Genomic DNA, 21,594 nt, shown 5'->3' on the forward strand with positions numbered 1-21,594 from the left:
TCTAAGACACTTCAACATTCTAAAAATAAAAAAAAAAAATACAATAATAAAAAGCATGAAAACCAGACCAGGTTTTAACTTTATTCAACTGATATATTATTCTATACGCATTTACGCAAATCCGGAATACACACACACACACACACACACATATATATATATATATATATATAATGAACATGATTCTCGTCATCAGCATTCAAATCTACATCAGTGTGGAAAATATGAAAAAAAAAAATCTGTGGTTGGAAAGAATTTAAAAAAGATTCATAAAATATTATTCTTACATTTTAATCCTTTCTACTGAAAAGACAAAGCCTGAAATTTTGGGGGGAAGGGACGAAAGGATGAAAAGCAAAGTCGACCTCGGCGGAATTTGAACTCAGAACGCAGCAGGAGATGAAATACCTATTTCTTTACTACCCACAAGGGGCTAAACACAGAGGGGACAAACAAGGACAGACATAGGTATTAAGTCGATTACATCGACCCCAGTGCGTAACTGGTACTTAATTTATCGACCCCGAAAGGATGAAAGGCAAAGTTGACCTCGGCGGAATTTGAACTCAGAACGTAGCGGCAGACGAAATACCTATTTCTTTACTACCCACAAGGGGCTAAACACAGAGGGGACAAACAAGGACAGACAAACGGATTAAGTCGATTACATCGACCCCAGTGAGTAACTGGTACTTAATTTATCGACCCCGAAAGGATGAAAGGCAAAAGTCGACCTCGGCGGAATTTGAACTCAGAACGTAGCGACGGGCGAAATACCGCGAAGTACTTTCACCCATATGCATTATATTATATTGTCATGAGAATGCGACCCCCAACCTTCACCTCAACAGGCAAGAGATTTGAGTTGATAATATGAAGGATGGTGGTGGTGGTGGTGGTGGTGGTGGTGGGGACGGTATAAGCGTGACTACTATCTCCCGGAGAGTATTATTTGTTTTATTTTTTCCCCCGTTACTCTCATCTGATCTGTCATCGACTAACGCCCTTAAAGCAATTATCAACACGAATATGTAATGTAATCAACGGAAAAAACTTCGGGTGCGATTATTATCTAAACAACTGCATGACACGAACACTCACGCAATCTGTTTAAAACTCTCAGTATAAATAAATAAATAAATAAATAAATAAAGAAAGAAAGAAACAAGGGATGTAACTCCAATTATGGAGATTTTTCTTTTTTTTAAACAAATTTTGAGAATTCAGCAAGTCGGCGATCTTTCGTCTCTAGTAGACCTTTCCGTCGATTTCCGTAAAAAAAATTTTTTTTTTTTACATATGGGCTTGCGGGAACTTTTGAAGAAGTAATATACATACATATACACATACACCGAGTAAAAAATTCCAGTTATCTCTTTCTTTCACACATTACTCTGTCTCTTCACACACACTAACAGAAGCACTTCACTTACACAACATACTTTCTGTCTCCCACACCCCATCAAACACACACACACACATGTACATCAATGCTTCCCATGCACGGTAACTTCAAAAGAACTTCCCTCGTCATACAATCGCTTTCTCTTATTCTCTTTCGCTCTCATTACTTCAAAAGTTCCCGCAAGCCCATATGTAAAAAAAAAAATTTTTTTTACGGAAATCGACGGAAAGGTCTACTAGAGACGAAAGATTGCCCAGCAAGTCTGGTCTTTAAGTAGATTCGTGAAAGCAACGGTCGAATATGTTGCTTGTTGTTTTATATGTTCAGCATACCTGGAGGGAGCTTTTATTCATTGCTTTCATAGATATTTCCCGATAATACAAGTTTGTTTCTTTTTCCGCTCACTAGTATATATATTTGACATTGCCGTATGAGTACTTAGCATACGGAGATTCTCAGTTTCCTTCGCACTACTATCAGAATTTAAAAAAACATCTACTACAGTGATGTAGTTTTGCATGTTAATGAAAACCACATTCATTCCTTGTCGAAATTAAGGATCTTTTTGGTTTGAACGGCAGTTTTTTCTAGCGGTGTCATATAAAATTGTCACCCATAATTATGACCCTAGTATCGATCTATTGCATTTCAACCGGTTTTAGGGTTAGGGTTAGTTAGGGTTAGGGGTGGGGGAAGGGTATCTTTTTTTCTTCAGAAATGTAAATAAACCCAATCTTAAATGAGGGACAAAGAAAAAAAAACAACAAATATCTTACAAACTATAGAATTTTCTCAATAAAGCCAAGAGTAAAAGATGTTTTATAAACACATTCTACCAGTATACGAAGTTTTAAAGTGTTTAGTTACGTGGAAATTATTTTTAAAAACTGCCGTTCAAACCGAAAAGATCCCAAATTAATGACAATGAATTTACAAACTTTTGTAAGTTTGAAATATTAGCTAGTCCAAAGCCTCCACTAACGTCATACCGGAAATCGCACTTGCCTAGCAATGAAATTATGTTTTCAGAACAGCAATAATAACCACTTGTCATCTATTTCATGTTTGTTTTTTCAACCGGGTCTCCAGCAAAGTGAATTTTGTTGGCGTAATTTCGTTTTGACTCGAATTTCGTCAACAAATTTCTCGGTAATTTCTGTGAACACGTGTTAACTTGTCAACTGTCAGTTAACGTATCGAAGCGGACAGTGGAAGCTAATGGGTTGTACGTGCATGCGTACTTGTTCCTCTGTCTGTGTGTACGTGTGTACATGCTTGTTCTTGTTTGTTTGTCTGTGTGTATGTGTGTGTGTGTGTGTGTGTGTGTGTGCGAGCGTGCTTGTTCTTCTGTCTGTGTGTACGTGCTTGTTCTTTGTGTGTGTGTGTGTGTGTATACCTGTTCTGTTTTTAGAGGAACAAGCACACACACACATACACACACACACACGCGCGAAGAACAAGCACGTACACACAGACAGAGGATCAAGCACGCACACACACACAAAAAGAACAAGCACGTACACACAGACAGAAGAACAAGCACGCACGTTCGCACACACACACAACACACACACACACACAGACAGAGGAACAAGCACGCACGCGCATGCAACCCATTAGCTTCCACTGTCCGCTTCGATACGTTAACTGACAGTTGACAAGTTAACACGTGTTCACAGAAAATACCGAGAAATTTGTTGACAAAGTTTGAGTCAAAACGAAATTGCGCCATTTTGTTTTTATTATCTTTCATTTTTTAAATGCAATTGCTTTATATTTATTTTACAAAACGAGCGTTTGAAGAATGAATTTCCGAAATTTGTGAGATATGAAGACGAAATATATATTTTTAAAGACAAAGGGGTTATACCGAAGATGTATCGAAGTTAACAAGCCATCTATTACATTAAAGAAACTATTAACAAAGGCAAAATTCATCATGAACAAGCAGGATAAAACATTCACTGTATCAAAGTGTAATGATAACAGATGTTGAACGTGCCAATACATGCATACGTGTACTCCGTCAGAACAAAGAAGGGACAGATTTTCGCAAATGCAGATATGAACTGCAAAAGCAGAAATTTGATCTACTGTAGTAAAATTCCTGTAGAGTAAAAAAAAAAAAAAATTGTCACTGTGTGGAAAGTAAAAAGAGATGGTTAGCACTCCCCTTGACAAGGACGGAAGAGATCAATCGATCTTTCTAACACATATGGGCATTGCTCTCTACTTAAGAGCAACCTATTTTTTTTTATAGGCGTAGGAGCGGTTGCGTGGTAAGTAGCTTGCTTACCAACCACATGGTTCCGGGTTCAGTCCGACTGCGTGGCACCTTGTGTAAGTGTCTTCTACTATAGCCTCAGGCCGACCAAAGCCTTGTGAGTGGATTTGGTAGATGGAAACTGAAAGAAGCCCGTCGTATATATGTATATATACATCGCTTGACAACCGATGCTGTTGTGTTTACGTCCCCGTAACTTAGCGGTTCGGCAAAAGAGACTGATAGAATAAGTACTAGGCTTACAAAGAATAAGTCCCGGGGTAGATTTGCTCGATCGACTAAAGGCGATGCTACAGCATGGCCACAATCAAATGACTGAAACAAGTAAAAGAGAGGAACCATCGTGGGACTAACGATGAAGGTGAGGCTAATAGAGAAAAAATAGAATTGTTAATCAAGAAAGAAGGTAAGATATGAACAATGATGATAGGTAAGAATATTTTTGCACAAACCAGAAGAAAAAAACGTGACCAAAGAGATTAGACAAGATTTCCTACAAATTAATCTAAGTAGGCGATCTTTCGGTACAAGTACCATAACTGCCAAGTCTGCTTGTTTACATTTGAAGAAGAAGATCGTCACTTTCCGTAAAGTTTTTTTTTTATATATGTGGGGCTAGGGTTTGGGTTAGGGGTGGGGGAAAAGGGTTTCTTTTTTCTTCAGAAATGTAAATAAACCCACGTGGGTTTATAATTGGCAGTTATGGTATTTGTACCGAAAGATCGCCAGTCTTCCTTTCAGAACTCTGGTTTTGTTTCTTTATTCCTGGGTTAAGCAACTGGCCGCCGTCCATTTCTGTGTGGAAGAGTTGCACTTAACAGCGGCACAGCTCTTGATTATAACAAATGGATCTTTTCGGTTTGAACGGCAGTTTTTTTCCTAGCGGTGTCATATGAAATTGTCACCCATAATTATGACCCTAGTATCGATCTATTGCATTTCAGTCTGTTTTGGGGTTAGGGTTAGGGGTGGGGGAAGGGTATCTTTTGTTTCTTCAGAAATGTAAATAAACCCAATCTGTTTCTTAAACGAGGGACGTATTCATACGGCACAGAATGGTTTTTTTTTTACTTCAATGGACGTCATTGATTGGTTGAAATTGCAGAAATTGAAGAAAAAAACAACAAATATCTAATAGACTATAGAATTTTCTCAATAAAGTCAAGAGAAAAAGATGTTTTATAAACACATTCTACCAGTATACGAAGTTTAAAAGTGTTTAGTTACGTGGAAATTATTTTTAAAAAAACTGCCGTTCAAACCGAAAATATCCTAACAAACAATTGCGTCCACAAAATATGTGCAGACGATCTACTCTGCAACGCCGTACCCTGTTGTAACCGCAATACTGGAAGTATGCATTGGTGAGTTGGATTTTCTCAAGAATAATTTTATACAGCGGCTTGTGGCGATCTTACTCGCACACGTACCGGATAAACCTTGTTGGGAGGGTCACTTTGCATTGTTCTGTTTTGTGAGAAATTCAAAGTGTTATATTTTACTTTTTATTCATCTGAAGAAATCGGTTTTCTTTTTGTATGATGTAACGCTTTTGTTCATCAATAAAGAATTCGTCTGAAAAAGACTCCGTGAACTTTAATGCATGTGTGTTATTGTGTGTGTATGTATACACACACACACACACACATACACATATATATATATCCAGTAGTGCCTAGATATACAAGTTGATTGGTTTCTGGAAACCGATCGTAAAGCAGAGCAATAATTTCCCATGGTAGCAACGTTATAAATCGTAATTCGTTCCCACAAAAAATATTTTACCCATAAAATTTATAATACTCGTAAAAAAATGGCAATAAAACAACAGCAGAATAAAAAGAATATTTTACATAAAGTAAAAAGAATGTCAAGCTCATCTTTATATATAAAAGAGAGGTTGTGTGCTGTCTGTCTCCTACGAATTAGATTCCTAGCTACTCCCACATTTTGCGGTGCAGTTTAACCAAAACCGGGTATCTTATAGTCGTGATTCATATCGAGCCCTTCTGGGTATTAGCGCGCGTCTACGATGAGTCTACGATTTAAAAAAAAATTTACCACCAATTTTTCCCATTTTTAATGCATTTTTGGCATATATAAGGGAAGTAACTCTCTAAAAATTTAGTATTAAATCTCAGAACGTAAAAAGCTACAGTAACACCCCCCTTTGTGGTTAGCCATATTGAGATGGCTATTATACTTTACATCTCTAAAAATGCTTATATAGTTATTTCCCTTACAAACCCGAGCAACGCCGGGCGATACTGCAAGTTTATAATAAAAAATACTATTATAATCGTTTTCTGAATTACTTTTCCTCGCACTAGATTCGCGCACACCATCACTTGTAGACGCGATCGCCGATTCACAAGCACTCGTAGACGGACTTGTAGATTTCTTTAAAAAAAAAAAAACAAGTCTAGAGTTGTTTGCTTAGAATAAGCTTTTTTTCGCTCTCTATAAATTTCTCGGTAACACACAGAAGCATTTGATATGGCAGTAGAAACTTTTACACTTTGTTCAAAATTTGAATTTTGTGCTCGAAAAATTTCAGCTCACCATTCAAAGGTGAGCTGAAACCCGGGGTCTCGTAAAGCGGGTCCTCGTAAAATGAGTTATTAGTGTATAACCGAAGAGATGGTGGTGTGGATTTCCACCTCGGCATCCGAAACTCAGAGTTTTATCTTGGGTACCGAATAATTGTCACATATTATTTTACAGATAAATGTCCTCTATTTACATAATATGAGGTCTCTTTCTTCTTTTGTTATCTTACCATTTTTACCAATATATATATATATATATATATAGATATATATATATATATATATATATATTAAAGGCCGAAACCGAGGTAGCATTTAATTCTGTTTTTTATATAAATTTTCATCTGTCCTGCCCGCCAAATTTGGTTCTGGTGTTCGCTGTATTTTTCCTCTAGAGAATTTCCTTGTAGTTTGATCGTTGATGATCTATTTCTAGCATACGGCCGACTCCCTAGCAGTCTTGCCCTGCCAATATACACATATATTAGAATTTTCTCTGACTTCTCAGATTTTTTTGTATGCTGGACTACTGGTTTTAAATTGATATTAAAATTAATATTAATTTATCTCCCTCATTATTTAAATATATATATATATAGTGTTCGGACAAAGTAATGGAAACACCAATTTTTATTTTTAATTTTTTTTATATTTAACTACTTATTACATTGTCAATAGTGAGGGCGCGTGGCTTAGTGGTTAGGGCATTCGGCTCATGATCGTAAGGTTGTGAGTTCGATTCCCGGCGACGCGTTGTGTCCTTGAGCAAGACACTTTATTTCACGTTGCTCCAGTCCACTCAGCTGGCAAAAATGAGTTGTACTTGTATTTCAAAGGATCAGCCTTGTCACTCTCTGTGGAATGCTCAGCCATTTGCACGTTAATTTCACGAGCAAGCTGTTCCGTTGATCGTATCAGCTGGGACCCTCGACGTCGTAACCGGCAGAGTCTTTAGACATTGTCAATATAACAAATAACTATTCAAGTCTGTACATATGTGTTCATATGTATCATGTATGCCTTATACTTCATAATATAACCCCCTGTTTTCTTTTTCTTTTTTAGCGGACATTCATGTTCAAATAAGTTAAAATGCATGACCTATCTGATTTAATAACGAGAACAAATTATTGGAGCGTGGATGGCCGGATCTTCAGTCACTAAAACTAGTGAACTGTTTAAATATTTTGAGAGGTGCACTCTCTAAAATCATGTTGGCATTTCAAAAACCAAATTAGAATCACCTCTCTCTTTTACTCTTTTACTTGTTTCAGTCGTTTGACTGCGGCCATGCTGGAGCACCGCCTTTAGTCGAGCAAATCAACCCCGGGACTTATTCATTGTAAACCCAGTACTTATTCTATCGGTCTCTTTTGCCGAACCGCTAAGTGACGGGGACGTAAACACACCAGCATCGGTTGTCAAGCAATGCTAGGGGGGACAAACACAGACACACAAACACACACATACGTACATATATATATATACATATATACGACAGGCTTCTTTCAGTTTCCGTCTACCAAATCCACTCACAAGGCATTGGTCGGCCCGGGGCTATAGCAGAAGACACTTGCCCAAGATGCCACGCAGTGGGACTGAACCCGGAACCATGTTGTTGGTTAGCAAGCTACTTACCACACTCCTGCGCCTCTGACGAGTTTGATTCTGGACATAAAGTAAAGCTCACAGAGAGGGACCACAGAAAAGTGAAAGGTATTGTGTCTAAAAACCATCGAAATACGGCAGCAGAAGTGAAAGCAGAGCTAAACTACCATCACACCAATCCTGTTCCAAACAAAACCATTCCTCATAAGCTTAATAAAGCTGGATACCCCGAGACTGCCATTGCTAAACCTTCTAATGTACCACATCAACATTGATGAGAAAATATCTAGACTATAAGAAGTGGTCAAATGCTCAATGGAACAATGAAACCTCAGATGAATCACCACTGACCCTCGGAGTGAGAATATGTCTGGACACAGCCCAAAGAAACCTTCAACCCTAACTACTTGGTCCCAACTGTGAAGCATGAGAGTGGTTCTGTGATGAATTTGGGCAGCCATAACACGGAATTTTCTCGGCGCTTTAAATGTTCTACATGGCTGAAATAATGCCAAGGATTATCCGAGCATAGGATTTTGGCTGTTCATGTCCATCTTAAGGACAAAAATTGTTCGCCGATGGTAGCACAACTCCCTATTAAACAATAAACTAATGTAGCGACGGACGAATAATAATAATAATGTTTTCTTTAACAACTAATGGTTCACAAAATACTTTGGGGACGGTACAAAAGAATACAATGTGGGGTTACATAAAAGGAGTGGTAAAAAATAGTAATAAAATTGTAATATTGAATAATTCCCCAAAACAGGGAAACTTCCGAGGGCTGCTTGAGGAGACCCCACAAAACCACAGTCGTTTCGACTACTAGAGTAAGTGCAATCTCTACACCGTTTTCCTTCAACCTTCTGGTGCAGGCTTAGACCATTATTACAACATCTACTCACCTTTTAACACTTCCCTCTCTACCTTCATTTTCCTTTCCAAAGAGATGAAGCCCCTTAAATCATGTCTATCACACAGCCACTTTCGCTAAGGCCACTAGACAAAGAAACACAGCCTGCCTTTCCCGGCTGAAGGAAGGGTGAGGGACGATCTTCACGGTGGACTCAGCCGATAGCCAAATCCGTCCTACACGTGACAGCAAGTACTCGACATAAACCCACAAGTCAGCAATGCTCGGGTACTGGACGGGAGCGTGCAGAACTGTTTCGTCGTTCTGCGCGAATCTGCACAGGGACGGCTGACGGCACTTCCGTGCCTGTAGAATTTATCACGAACAAGTAATACTGCAAGGCCAAGGATTTCTGAAAATTACCATAGGCCCTCGCCCGAAAGTCCTCCGGAACAGACCAGCCAACTGATTCTTGTCGACGCCCAGAATCTCACCGAAAACATCGTCATGCTTGTCTGCCACCAACCCTCTATAGAACGCCTGAGTGGAACTTCCACCGACCTCTTTGCCCGACTGACAGAGGGCTGCGAGCGCCTTACAACACTTTAGATGTCAGGCGTCCTGCAGCGGTCTACGCTTGAACCAGGATTGCAGCTCAGTCAAAGAGACGAGCTGTGGAAAATCCTGTCTGATAAACAGCGAACACACCTGCTCACCCTCAAGGAAGCGCTGGAGATGCCGCATTCTCTCAACGCCTAATTTCCGTAGTAGTGTCTCAAGAGCCAGTGCATACAGAAGAGAAAAGAGCAGACACCCTTGCCGGACCGAGCGCATGATGCTAAAGGCTCTGATAGGTAAACATTCACCCGAACTACCAAGGAGATGTCACTGTACATTGCAGCGATCCAGCCACAGAAAACGGGATCGAAATTAGCCGCCAAGTATTGGTGGTCAATCCCATCGAAGGGTTTAAATTGATCCAAATTGATCAGGGCCCCACCCATGCCAGCTTCTTTACCCACTTTGTCTATGACTTATCGTATGCGATGAAGGTTGTGGATGAATCTGCTTGGAATTGCGCATCCTCAATCAGTTCTTCGACGACAAGCGCCAACCTTTTTGCTAACAACTTAACCAAAATTGTTGCTGTTGCTTCTACTGTTATTGTTGTCGTTGTTGTTACTGCTGTAGGTGCTACTGTAATTGCAGTTGCTGCTATCGTCATTGTTGTTTTTGCAGCTGTAGTGGTCATCTGCCTCTGCCGTTGCTGTTGTTGTTGTTGTGATGATGGTGGTGGGGAGTCTCGCTTCTCTCTTTTATTTTGGGCAAAAGGTCTTCAGATGATTTGTGTTTCCACGCAGATGACACCTCGGCTTTCTACCCTCAACGGCCACGTGGAGGTTGCTGCCATCTGGGAAATTTATAAGGTCTGAGATTGTTTCCAGAAATTTGCGATCTACTTTCACCCACAACTCCAAGCCTTGCCTCAACCAGTTTTGGTTTTGCAGTTTCCGTACCAGCAGGATGTTTGTTTTGTCCTCTCTGTCTCTATACTGTTTTTATTTTGATTTACAAAATCCATCGCTTCACTGTTTCACAATAATGAAATTGATGGATACAGTTTGTCTACAGTCCGATGAATATTCTGTAATCGGATGTTTCTCTATTTCTTTAATTTCATGCTGTTTGGCCCCCGTGCCGGTTGTACGTAAAAGCACCCACTACACTCTCGGAGTGGTTGGCATTAGGAAGGGCATCCAGCTGCAGAAACTCTGCCAGATCAAGATTGAAGCCTGGTGCAGCCATCTGGTTCGCCGGCCCTCAGTCAAATCGTCCAACCCATGCTAGCATGGAAAGCAGACGTTAAACGATGATGATGATGATGATGATGTTGATGATGATGTTGCTGTTTTTGAAGTTGTTGATCTTGTTCTTGTTGTTTTTGTTGGAGTGGTTGTGGATTGTGTTGCAGTTATGGTTTCAGAAAAAGTTTTTATTTCTTGGAGTAGGGCTACCTACTCTCCTCCTCTTTCGCCGACCCGCTTTTGTTACTGTGATCCATTGATCGTTCAGCTCTTCCTTCTCCATGTCATTGCAGTTGATGTTTGCTTGTTTGTTTGTTGAGCGAAGCGGTCTTCGTCCCAGTGGGAGAAGTCCGAAACGTGGTCCTTTGCTATTCGTAAGACCCGCAGAAAAGAAAGCAGGTCAACCCCCGACACCGAGAGCATCGACAGATGGATGAATGCGCACCCAGAGTCAGCGGTTGCATAGGAAGTCGGGGACAAGAAACAGGAAGAAAGAGTGAGAGAAAGTTGGAGCGATAGAGTACAACAGGGGATCGCCACCACCCCCTGCCGGTGTATCGTGGAGCTTTGGGTGTTTTCGCTCAATAAACACACACAACGCCCGGTCTGGGAATCGAAACCGCGATCCTCCGACTGCGAGTCCGCTGCCCTTACCACTGGGCCAATGCGCCTCCACTGTGGTTGCTGCTGCTGTCACTGCTGCTGCTGTTGTTCTCTTTGTTGACACCTAAAGTTTTGACGTTGCTTAGAGACGAAACATTTTCCGCCACGGTGACGTCATTAAGCTTAGACCATTCGCCGTTCTCATCTCTTTCCTTGTTCTCAAAATTTCTCAAGGAGCGCGTTCATTTATCGAACATTATGATGGCTTCTTTATCAGCCATCTTCAAAAAAAGAAAAAAAAAAAACTGCAGAAAATTGCGAAATATCTGTTTTTTCCGAAAGCAATTAAAATTCAAAAACTATTTATGCGCACTCCTTGCAAAAACAGAGTGGAGGAGGGGGGGGGGTGTTTCTGCACAAAATTACTATCTGCACAATCCAGACAATATCCGAAATGTAATGGTAACAACAGAAATGAAAAGACCGAAGGCCGAAAAGATTGCAAATACTTTTTCAACTTACGGAGCACCAAATTTCCGTTACTTCACAGTATAGTGGCCATAACAACAACAACAACAACAATAATAATAATAAAGATAATAATGATACTACTAATACTAATACTAATAATAATTAATTCGTTTATTGGCCACAAGGGCTGACAAAAATTTAATTAAAACATAAAGGGACAAAACACAGGACGAAAGTTACAAAGGGTTTTGTCCATTTGAAAAAAAAACCGTGTAAAAATTCCAGAGATAACAACGAAAATATAATAATTGAAATTCCCAATAGGAGGAAGCACTTCAAAATTTATTCGTAGAAAAACCCATAAAAGCCACGGGAGCCTGGTCAAAAGGGCGGAATAATAATAAAAATAATAATAATAATAATAATAATAATAATAATAATAATAATAATAATAGTAATAATAATAATAATAGTAATAATAATAATAATAATGATAATAATAATAATAATAATAATAGTAATAATAATAATAATAATGATAATAATAATAATAATAGTAATAATAATAATAATAATGATAATAATAATAATAATAATAATAATAGTAATAATATAATAATAATAATAATAATAATAATAAAAAAAAATAATAAAAAACTTTTTTTTTTTAGACATTCATTAGTACAACATCCCCACCCCCCAAATATATGGCACACTAGGCATAACAACAACATGAACTTCCAACCCTGTTGTCTCTTGAGGTCTCTGGGTGAGACTTGGAGCCAACTTGTACAAATATAAAGCAAAAGTCAAACATAGAATAATAATAATAATAATAATAATAATATAATAATAATAATAATAATAATAATAATAGTAATAATAATAATAATAATGATAATAATAATAATAGTAATAATAATAATAATAATGATAATAATAATAATAATAACAATCCTTTCTACTATAGGTACAAGGCCCGAAATTTTTGGGGAATGGGGTTAGTCGATTACATCGACTCAGTGCATAACTGGTAGGTACTTATTTCATCGACCCCGAAAGGATGAAAGGGAAGTCAACCTCAGCGGAATTTGAACACAGATCGTAAGGACGGGCGAAATGCCGCTAAACATTTGCTCGGCGTGGATGATGATGATGATGATGATGATGATAACGGACGACGACGATGATGATTTTTTATTAACCATTAGGGGTTTACAATGATTTTTTATTAACCATTAGGGGTTTACAATGATCGAGAACGGTAGGGGACGAGGCAATGTGGTGTTTATATGAAAGAGCGAACAAACAGAAGAATAGCAGCAACAATAGATTCCAACAATCAATAATTCCCCCAAAAGGAGGCGCAATGGCCCAGTGGTTAGGGCAGCGGACTCGCGGTCGTAGGATCGCGGTTTCCATTCCCAGACCGGGCGTTGTGAGTGTTTATTGAGCGAAAACACCTAAAAAGCTCCACGAGGCTCCGGCAGAGGGTGGTGGTGATCCCTGCTGTACTCTTTCACCACAACTTTCTCTCACTCTTACTTCCTGTTTCTGTTGTACCTGTATTTCAAAGGGCCGGCCTTGTCACTCTCTGTGTCATGCTGAATATCCCCGAGAACTACGTTAAGGGTACACGTGTCTGTGGAGTGCTCAGCCACTTACACGTTAATTTCACGGGCAGGCTGTTCCGTTGATCGGAATTGTGCTTCCACAATTCCCCCAAAAGAAGGAGGCTTGCTAGGGTTACTCGTGGAAATCCCACAAAACCATGGTTACGCTGACCACTAAAACTTGTGTCGTCCTTCTCCTTTAATCTACAGGCCCATTCACTCGGACCATTCTCGCCACCCTCATCCACCTCTCAATAAATTTGCCAGGGGGCAGCACTTCCCTCTTCAACAACAGTTTCTTTTCAAGTGAAATGTAAAAACGTTGATGAGGGCTTGGCCAGAGAGGGCGGAGTCTGTCTTCAGCCTTTTCAGTCTGGTACACTGCATAACCTCTTCCGCTAAGGCCGCCAGGCATATAAAATATATTGCCTATTTTTCCCAGCCAAAACAAGGCAGCGGGTCGATCTTCACAATGGACTCAACCGATTGCCGTATCCGTCCCACACGTGACAGCATGTACAACAGTTTCGTCGTTCAGCGCGCATGTCGAACAGACCCGCCTGACGGAATTTTCGTGCCTGTAGTGATGATTTCGCACCGGCAATGCCAGTCCATAGATTTCTGGAAGTTATACATGGGCCCCGACCCAAAAGTCTTCCGGAATGTTAGTTAAATTTTCGTCGACAACTACAGTTTCTTCGAGAACGTCGTTGCACTTGCTCACCACTAACCCTCTATATAAAGTCATGGGAAGAATTCCACCAACTGCTCTAGGTCAAGCACTCTGTCTTGACCCAGGACGACAGCTCTGTCGAAGAGATGAACTATGGAGAAATCCGCCTTACAAACTGTGACTACATTTATTTATCATCAAAGAACTGCTAGATACGTGGCAGTCTCAGTGCATATCTGCGTACTGTCACCTACAGCAAGCTCAGTCCACGCAGCAGGTGATTGATAGCAAACGGAGCACCTGACCAGAGGAACGTGTCTCTTTCACAAAAAAAGCGGAAGAGTAGACGTTCCAATCCGGTCAGACGTGAGCCGGGGCCAGAGACGACGGTCAGGCGTTAATATATAACGGAGGATGACCATAAGTCCCCTAGAAGTTAAGACCAATGCATTGGACGAAAGACGACACATAAAAGAAGGCAAAATGGAGTCGTCAGAAATAAAAGGTATAGCAAAAGGTTTAACAATAAAATTTAACAAAATTTCAACGAGAAAAATTCTCCAATAGGAGAAAATTTTGAGGGGAATCTCACACAAAACCTCGGACATCTCTGCCATATCCAAAGGTATCAAAAGTGTTATCAATAATGGTATATAATTTAGGCACAAGGCCAGCAGTTTTGAGGGGAGTTAATCGACTGCCTTCACCCTAGTACTTGAGTGGTACTTTATCTTATCGACTCTGAAGAGATGAGAAGTAAAGTTGACCTCGAAGATCCAGGACAAATACCGCAAGGTATCCTCCCCTTCCCCCACATTAACGATTCTGCTAATCATGGTTCTAACAACTCAGAATGAGGAATGACGAAATTGACTTCAGGTGGATTTGAATTCTGAACGCAAAGTGTCGGAACGAATGCTCGAATGTTGAGAGTAATGTTCTGACACTCGAACGAGTCTGTCAATTATGATATCTTTTATTGTCCATAACAGCGCAAAACGTTAGGAGACAGTACAATAGCTAGAAACAAGAGTAGTAGTAGTAGTAGTAGTAGTAGTAATAATAATAATAATAATAATAATAATAATAATGATAATAATAATAATAATAATCCTTTCTACTATACGTACAAGGTCAAAAATTTTTGTGGCTGGAGTAGCCAATTACATCGACCCGAGTGCTCAACTGGTACTCATTTTATCGACGCCGAAAGGTAAAGTCAACCTCGGTAGAATTTGAACTCAGAACGTAAAGACGGACAAAACACTGCTAAGCGCTTTGTCCAGAGTGCTGACGGTTCTGCCAGCTCGCCACCTCAATAACAAATATAACAATGAAATAACAATTAGAAACTGTCCCCAAATAGGGTAGGGAACCACCTAAGATAATTCGGGCGTAAGAAGCCCTTAGAAAGTTATGGATTACTTTGCCGCATCAAAGGCTTCGAAAACGCTATCTATTAGTGTTCTTGTTCAGAGCTGCATAATCTAAGTAAGCTCTTTAGTAAAACACATTGCAAGACAGTATCTCTCCGACTCCATCCTCATGCTGCTCTTGAGATGATATCTGAAGAAGCTGATGAGGGCTCGGCCAGAGAGAAAAGAACCCTGTGCTTGAATCTTTCGACTATTTTCCTATACCTTAAAAATAAAACCTCAAAACACAAAAACAAAATCAGACAGCGGAAAACTGTCCGCCCTTCCGAGCCAATGAAAGGCGGCGAATCATTCTTCACAACAGACTCAGCTGATAGCCGGATCCACCCTACACGTGACAACAGCTGTTCGATACGAGCCCACCAAGTCGGCAATGTCAGTCATTGAACAAGTACGTGTGTAGGACGATTTTCGACGGTCGGCGCACAGCTCGAAAATTAAATGCTTGACTGAGTTTGGTACATCTGCTGACGCCTCCTTGCACCATTGACAGGTCAAGAAATTTCGGAAATAACCTTTGATTTCCGTCCTTGCAGAAAAAAAGCAAGTGCACACTGTCCGGAATCGTTCCCAGCTCACATTGTCTTATAAATTTCTATAGAATTATGACAGTTGAATCTTCACAGACCGCACCGTTCTCTCTGAAAGCAGAGTGCAAAGTGAATGCCTGGCACCGTTCCAGACGCTTTTATTACCACCAGGGACACCGATGAAAACATATAATAATGCTGGATGAATAAAACGAACATTAAGGGAACCCGACCAACCAACCAAACATTAATGCATTCATACAAGGGTGGCGGCGGGGTGGGGTGCGGAAGGTAAAGGAAATATATCGACCCCCCAGTAATTAAATAGTAATTACTTTATCGCTATCAGAAGTATTAAACGACAAATTCGACCCCGGTGAGATGTAAATAAATACTGCAAAATATATCGATCGGTTCGCAGCCGATTTTTGGTACAATTCTCTCCTAATATGTATGTATATAATTATCCGTGAAGGAATGTATATCTGTATGTTATTTATATATACGTTAATTAGTTACGTGATGTTATATACGAGTAAATATATTTACATATGTGCGTGTGTGTATATACACACACACACACACACACACACACACACACACACACACATATATATATATATAAGCATGTATATATATATATATATGTAAGCATGTATGTTTATATATGTACGTACATATGTGTGACTTTATGTCTATACTGCCTCCTGTTGTTTAATACGAAATGTAGGTGATGATAATTAACGTCGGCATTGAAAAATAAGATAGAAAGATCACTCGACAGATGGATAGAGGAGAGAAAGAGAAAGAGGCGAGAGGAGAGAGAGAGAGAGAGAGAGAGAGAGAGAATGGGAAATATACATACATACATATATACACACATATATACATACATACACATATATATATATATGCATACTAGTGCAACGCACGAAACTCTGGAAGCGTGAGTCACTTTCTTACCTCTGCTAAAATATTAATATATTTAGCGCGGTCACTTAGCGGTTCGGCAAAAGGAGACCGATAGAATAAGTACTGGCTGGGCTTACAAAAGAATAAGTCCCCGGGGGGGGGGGGCGTCGATTTGCTCGATCGACTAAAAAAGGCGGTGCTCCAGCATGGCTGCAGTCAAATGACTGAAACAAGTAAAAGAGTATGTATATATACATATATATAATGTGAGGTAGGTATACGAATAGAGAATTGGTACTAACGGAAAATCGTGGTGAAGAAAGCAGGAATGGATAGAAATTGTTGAACAAATGAATGGAAAAAAGAGTTCGCTTACTTGCTATTTATCGCTTGTTACAAGGGAGAGAGAGAGAGAGAAGATACAGTTGCTACATGTTCTGTATTTATATCCAAAAACCTTCCACTTGTAGTCGTAGAAGCAAATCTGCGTTTCCTTCCCCTCCTCTTGGCCTCATCACTTACACTCAACTCTCTCGCTCACACTTTAAAAATCTCCCACACCACACTCAGTCACACGCTCCCTCTCTCCCTCCCTCCCTCCTTCACTCACTCACTCACTGTTTCGCGTTTTCCTTTTTTTTTATTTATTTATTTATTTATTTTGGAGTTGTTGTTCGTCTTGTGAGAGTGAACGTTGCTTAGTTCCGAGTAAGCTCTGATAAAGCAAAGCTCTTCACGAAGAGATTGTGTGTGTGTGTACGTATATTCATATATGTGTGCGTATATTTATATATGTGTATGTGTGTATGTGAGTGTGTGTGTGTGTGTATCTATACTCTTTACTCTCTTTTACTTGTTTCAGACATTTGTGGCCATGCTGGAGCACCATACATTTATATATATATATATATATATATATATATATATGAGTGGTGATGCATGTATACTGTATATTATGCGTTTGTATAAGTGTGTGTGTGTGTGTGTATAAATATGGCATAAATATTTCTGCGTGTGTTAATGAATGTCTGTGTATGTCTATCAATCTGTCTGTCTGTCTACATATTGTATATATATATATATGTATGCTTGTATGTATAAGCGCGTGTACACACACATACAATACATATGCATATAACAAATGTATATACACACACACACAACACACACGCACACACACACACACACATATATATAATATATATATATATATATATATATATATATATATATATATATATATATATATATATATATATATATATATATATATGTATATTGGTGTATGCGTATTATGCGTATAAATTAGGTATTCCGTGTATAATAAATTACAAAATTTACAACCGCCCAGCCAGCCATTTAGTAGACAAGAGTCTCAATAGTTGAATATCCCAGGCAAAAATTAAAAAATAATTATTGAATTATTGTAAATGCTTACGCTTGCTGTCAGCGACCGTTTCCACAAGAGCAGCCATGAATGGGTTAGGTTGTTGTTTTTGTTTTTGTTTTTGTTGTTGTTTTTCCCCCAAAATCCTTTTTTACGTATGATTAACACACTGCCTTTTTGCTATAAGAAGCAATAATAATCAAATACTGGAAATAGCATTTGGCTCATTTCCATTCATATATTTATACATGATTATCATTTTCATCATCACCATAATCATCATCATCATCATCATCATCATCATTATTATTATTATTATTATCCATATTGTTATTATTATTAGGTTTATCGCTGCTCGCTGTTCATTGGTCGAGCGAGGAGGAGTGGGAGGAGGAGGAGAGGGAATAGAAATGGAGGAAGGTAAGCGTCGTTATAGCAGCAGTAGAGCAGCTGTTGTTGTTGTTCTTGCTGTTGTACTCCACCAATTTCCCCCCCCCCTCTCTCTCTGTCTCTCTGTCTTTACACAGGTCGGCTCTCCTGATCGAAACAAACATAGATATATATATATTCATTCCAGCCATGACTCGCTACCCCTATTTTTTTCTCTTCTCCTTCTTCTTCTTTTCTTTTTAAAGGGGAGAATCTAGGACGCCGTTCATTATCTTGCCTTTATGTGTCATTCAAGCATTAAGACACGGGGGGAAAGGTGATTTGGAGAGAAGGAACAGTTTACTCTTTTCCTAGCAGACCGAGCAACTACGTACAGGTTCTGGCGCTTTGTCAGTAGTTGTACGGCTATGGTCATGGTAATGTGTGTTGTTGTTGTTGTTGTTGTTATTGTTTTCGTTATCATCATCATCATTATTATTATTAAGGCAACGAGCTGGCAGAAACGTTAGCACGCCGGGCGAAATGCGTAGCCGTATCTTGTCTGTCGTTACGTTCTGAGTTCAAATTCCGCCGAGGTCGACTTTGCCTTTCATCCTTTCGGGGTCGATAAATTAAGTACCAGTTACGTACTGGGGTCGATGTAATCGACCTAATACCTATGTCTGTCCTTGTTTGTCCCCTCTGTCTTTAGCCCCTTGTGGGTAATAAAGAAATAGGTATTTCGTCTGCCGCTACGTTCTGAGTGCAAATTCCGCCGAGGTCGACTTTGCCTTTTATCCTTTCGGGGTCGATTAAATAAGCACTAATCACGCACTGGGGTCGATATAATCGACTTAATCCGTTTGTCCTTGTTTGTCCCCTCTGTGTTTAACCCCTTGTGTGTAGTAAAGAAATAGGTATGTCGTCTGTCTTTATGTTCTGAGTTCAAATTCCGCCGAGGTCGACTTTGCCTTTCATCCTTTCGGGGTCGATAAATTAAGCACTAGTTACGCTCTGGGGTCGATATAATCGACTTAATCCGTTTGTCTGTCCTTGTTTGTCCCCTCTGTGTTTAGCCCCTTGTGGGTAATAAACAAATAAGAATCGTTAGCACGCCGGGCGAATTGCTCAGCGGCGTTTTGTCTGTCTTCACCTTCAAGGTTCAAATTCCGCCGAGTCGACTTTGCCTTTCATCCTGTCGGTAGTCGATAAATTAAGTACCAGTTACGCACTGGGGTCGATATAATCGACTAGTCCCCTCTCTACAAATTTCGGGCCTTGTGCTTTTAGTAGAAAGTATCATCATCATCATCATCATCATCATCATCATCATCATCATCATCATCTTATTATTATTATTATTATTATTATTATTATTATTATTATTATTATTATTATTTGCTGTTGTTGTTGTTATCCGGATACCTATGATCAAGTAGATCTATGAGCAAAGGCGCTCCGGCTATGACCTTCTCGATTTTTTTTTTCTTTTATACTCAGTGTATATAATAAGACTACATTATCCATATCTCAAATATATTTTTTTAAAACAATACATCGGTGATTTGAGCGAGATTTGGCCATTATTTCTTGCAGACCAACGCTGAGGCTCCGTTATTGGTTATGTTCATAACTGCGGCGACAGCGATGGCGGCTCGGTCGTCATGGTAATATTGCATGGTACCGGCGAGCTGGCAGAGACGTTAGCACGACGGGCGAAATGCGTAGCCGTATTTTGTCTGTCGTTACGTTCTGAGTTCAAATTCCGCCGAGCCGAGGTCGACTTTGCCTTTCATCCTTTCGGGGTCGATAAATAAGCACTAGTTACGCTCTGGGGTCGATATAATCGACTTAATCCGTTTGTCTGTCCTTGTTTGTCCCCTCTGTCTTTAGCCCCTTGTGGGTAATAAAGAAATAGGTATTTCGTCTGCCGCTACGTTCTGAGTGCAAAATCCGCCGAGGTCGACTTTGCCTTTTATCCTTTCGGGGTCGATTAAATAAGCACTAATCACGCACTGGGGTCGATATAATCGACTTAATCCGTTTGTCCTTGTTTGTCCCCTCTGTGTTTAACCCCTTGTGTGTAGTAAAGAAATAGGTATTTCGTCTGTCTTTATGTTCTGAGTTCAAATTCCGCCGAGGTCGACTTTGCCTTTCATCCTTTCGGGGTCGATAAATTAAGCACTAGTTACGCTCTGGGGTCGATATAATCGACTTAATCCGTTTGTCTGTCCTTGTTTGTCCCCTCTGTGTTTAGCCCCTTGTGGGTAATAAACAAATAAGAATCGTTAGCACGCCGGGCGAATTGCTCAGCGGCGTTTTGTCTGTCTTCACCTTCAAGGTTCAAATCCGCCGAGTCGACTTTGCCTTTCATCCTGTCGGTAGTCGATAAATTAAGTACCAGTTACGCACTGGGGTCGATATAATCGACTAGTCCCCTCTCTACAAATTCGGGCCTTGTGCTTTTAGTAGAAAGTATCATCATCATCATCATCATCATCATCATCATCATCATCATCATCATTATTATTATTATTATTATTATTATTATTATTATTATTATTATTATTTTATTTGCTGTTGTTGTTGTTATCCGGATACCTATGATCAAGTAGATCTATGAGCAAAGGCGCTCCGGCTATGACCTTCTCGATTTTTTTTTCTTTTATACTCAGTGTATATAATAAGACTACATTATCCATATCTCAAATATATTTTTTTAAAACAATACATCGGTGATTTGAGCGAGATTTGGCCATTATTTCTTGCAGACCAACGCTGAGGCTCCGTTATTGGTTATGTTCATAACTGCGGCGACAGCGATGGCGGCTCGGTCGTCATGGTAATATTGCATGGTACCGGCGAGCTGGCAGAGACGTTAGCACGACGGGTGAAATGCTTAGCGGTATTTCGTCTGTCTTTACGTTCTGAGTTCAAATTCCGCCGAGGTTGACTTTGCATTAGGTACCATTCCTGCCGGACCAGCGTCACCATATTGTTCGATCTTTTAAAAAATGAGTCAAATGTCTCTCAAATATTGACTCAAGTATTTATTTCGATATTGCATATTATTTTATCGTATGCTATCTGACG

General features: G+C 39.6%; 1 protein-coding gene and 1 non-coding gene across 5 annotated transcripts in view; one reads left to right on the forward strand and one right to left on the reverse strand.

Annotated features, from left to right (window-relative positions):
- LOC115216652 overlaps nucleotides 1-18,351 on the reverse strand; it is a 76,944-nt gene extending 58,593 nt beyond the window's left edge. For 3 of the 4 annotated variants that reach the window (XM_036506292.1, XM_036506295.1, XM_029786143.2), the window contains exon 1: nucleotides 17,122-17,304. The gene's annotated coding sequence lies outside the window, so the exon portion shown is untranslated. Of the gene's footprint in view, nucleotides 1-17,121; nucleotides 17,305-18,183 lie in introns of those variants that run through there. The other variant, XM_029786145.2, reaches the window with a different exon arrangement.
- On the forward strand, nucleotides 3,545-3,661 carry LOC115216871. Its single transcript, XR_003882123.1, has one exon. It is a non-coding gene; the product is annotated as a U6atac minor spliceosomal RNA (small nuclear RNA).
- Nucleotides 18,352-21,594: the final 3,243 nt, after the last annotated feature.

This window comes from Octopus sinensis, linkage group LG10 (assembly GCF_006345805.1).
Source record: "Octopus sinensis linkage group LG10, ASM634580v1, whole genome shotgun sequence".
Classification (NCBI taxonomy): Eukaryota; Metazoa; Mollusca; class Cephalopoda; order Octopoda; family Octopodidae; genus Octopus; species Octopus sinensis.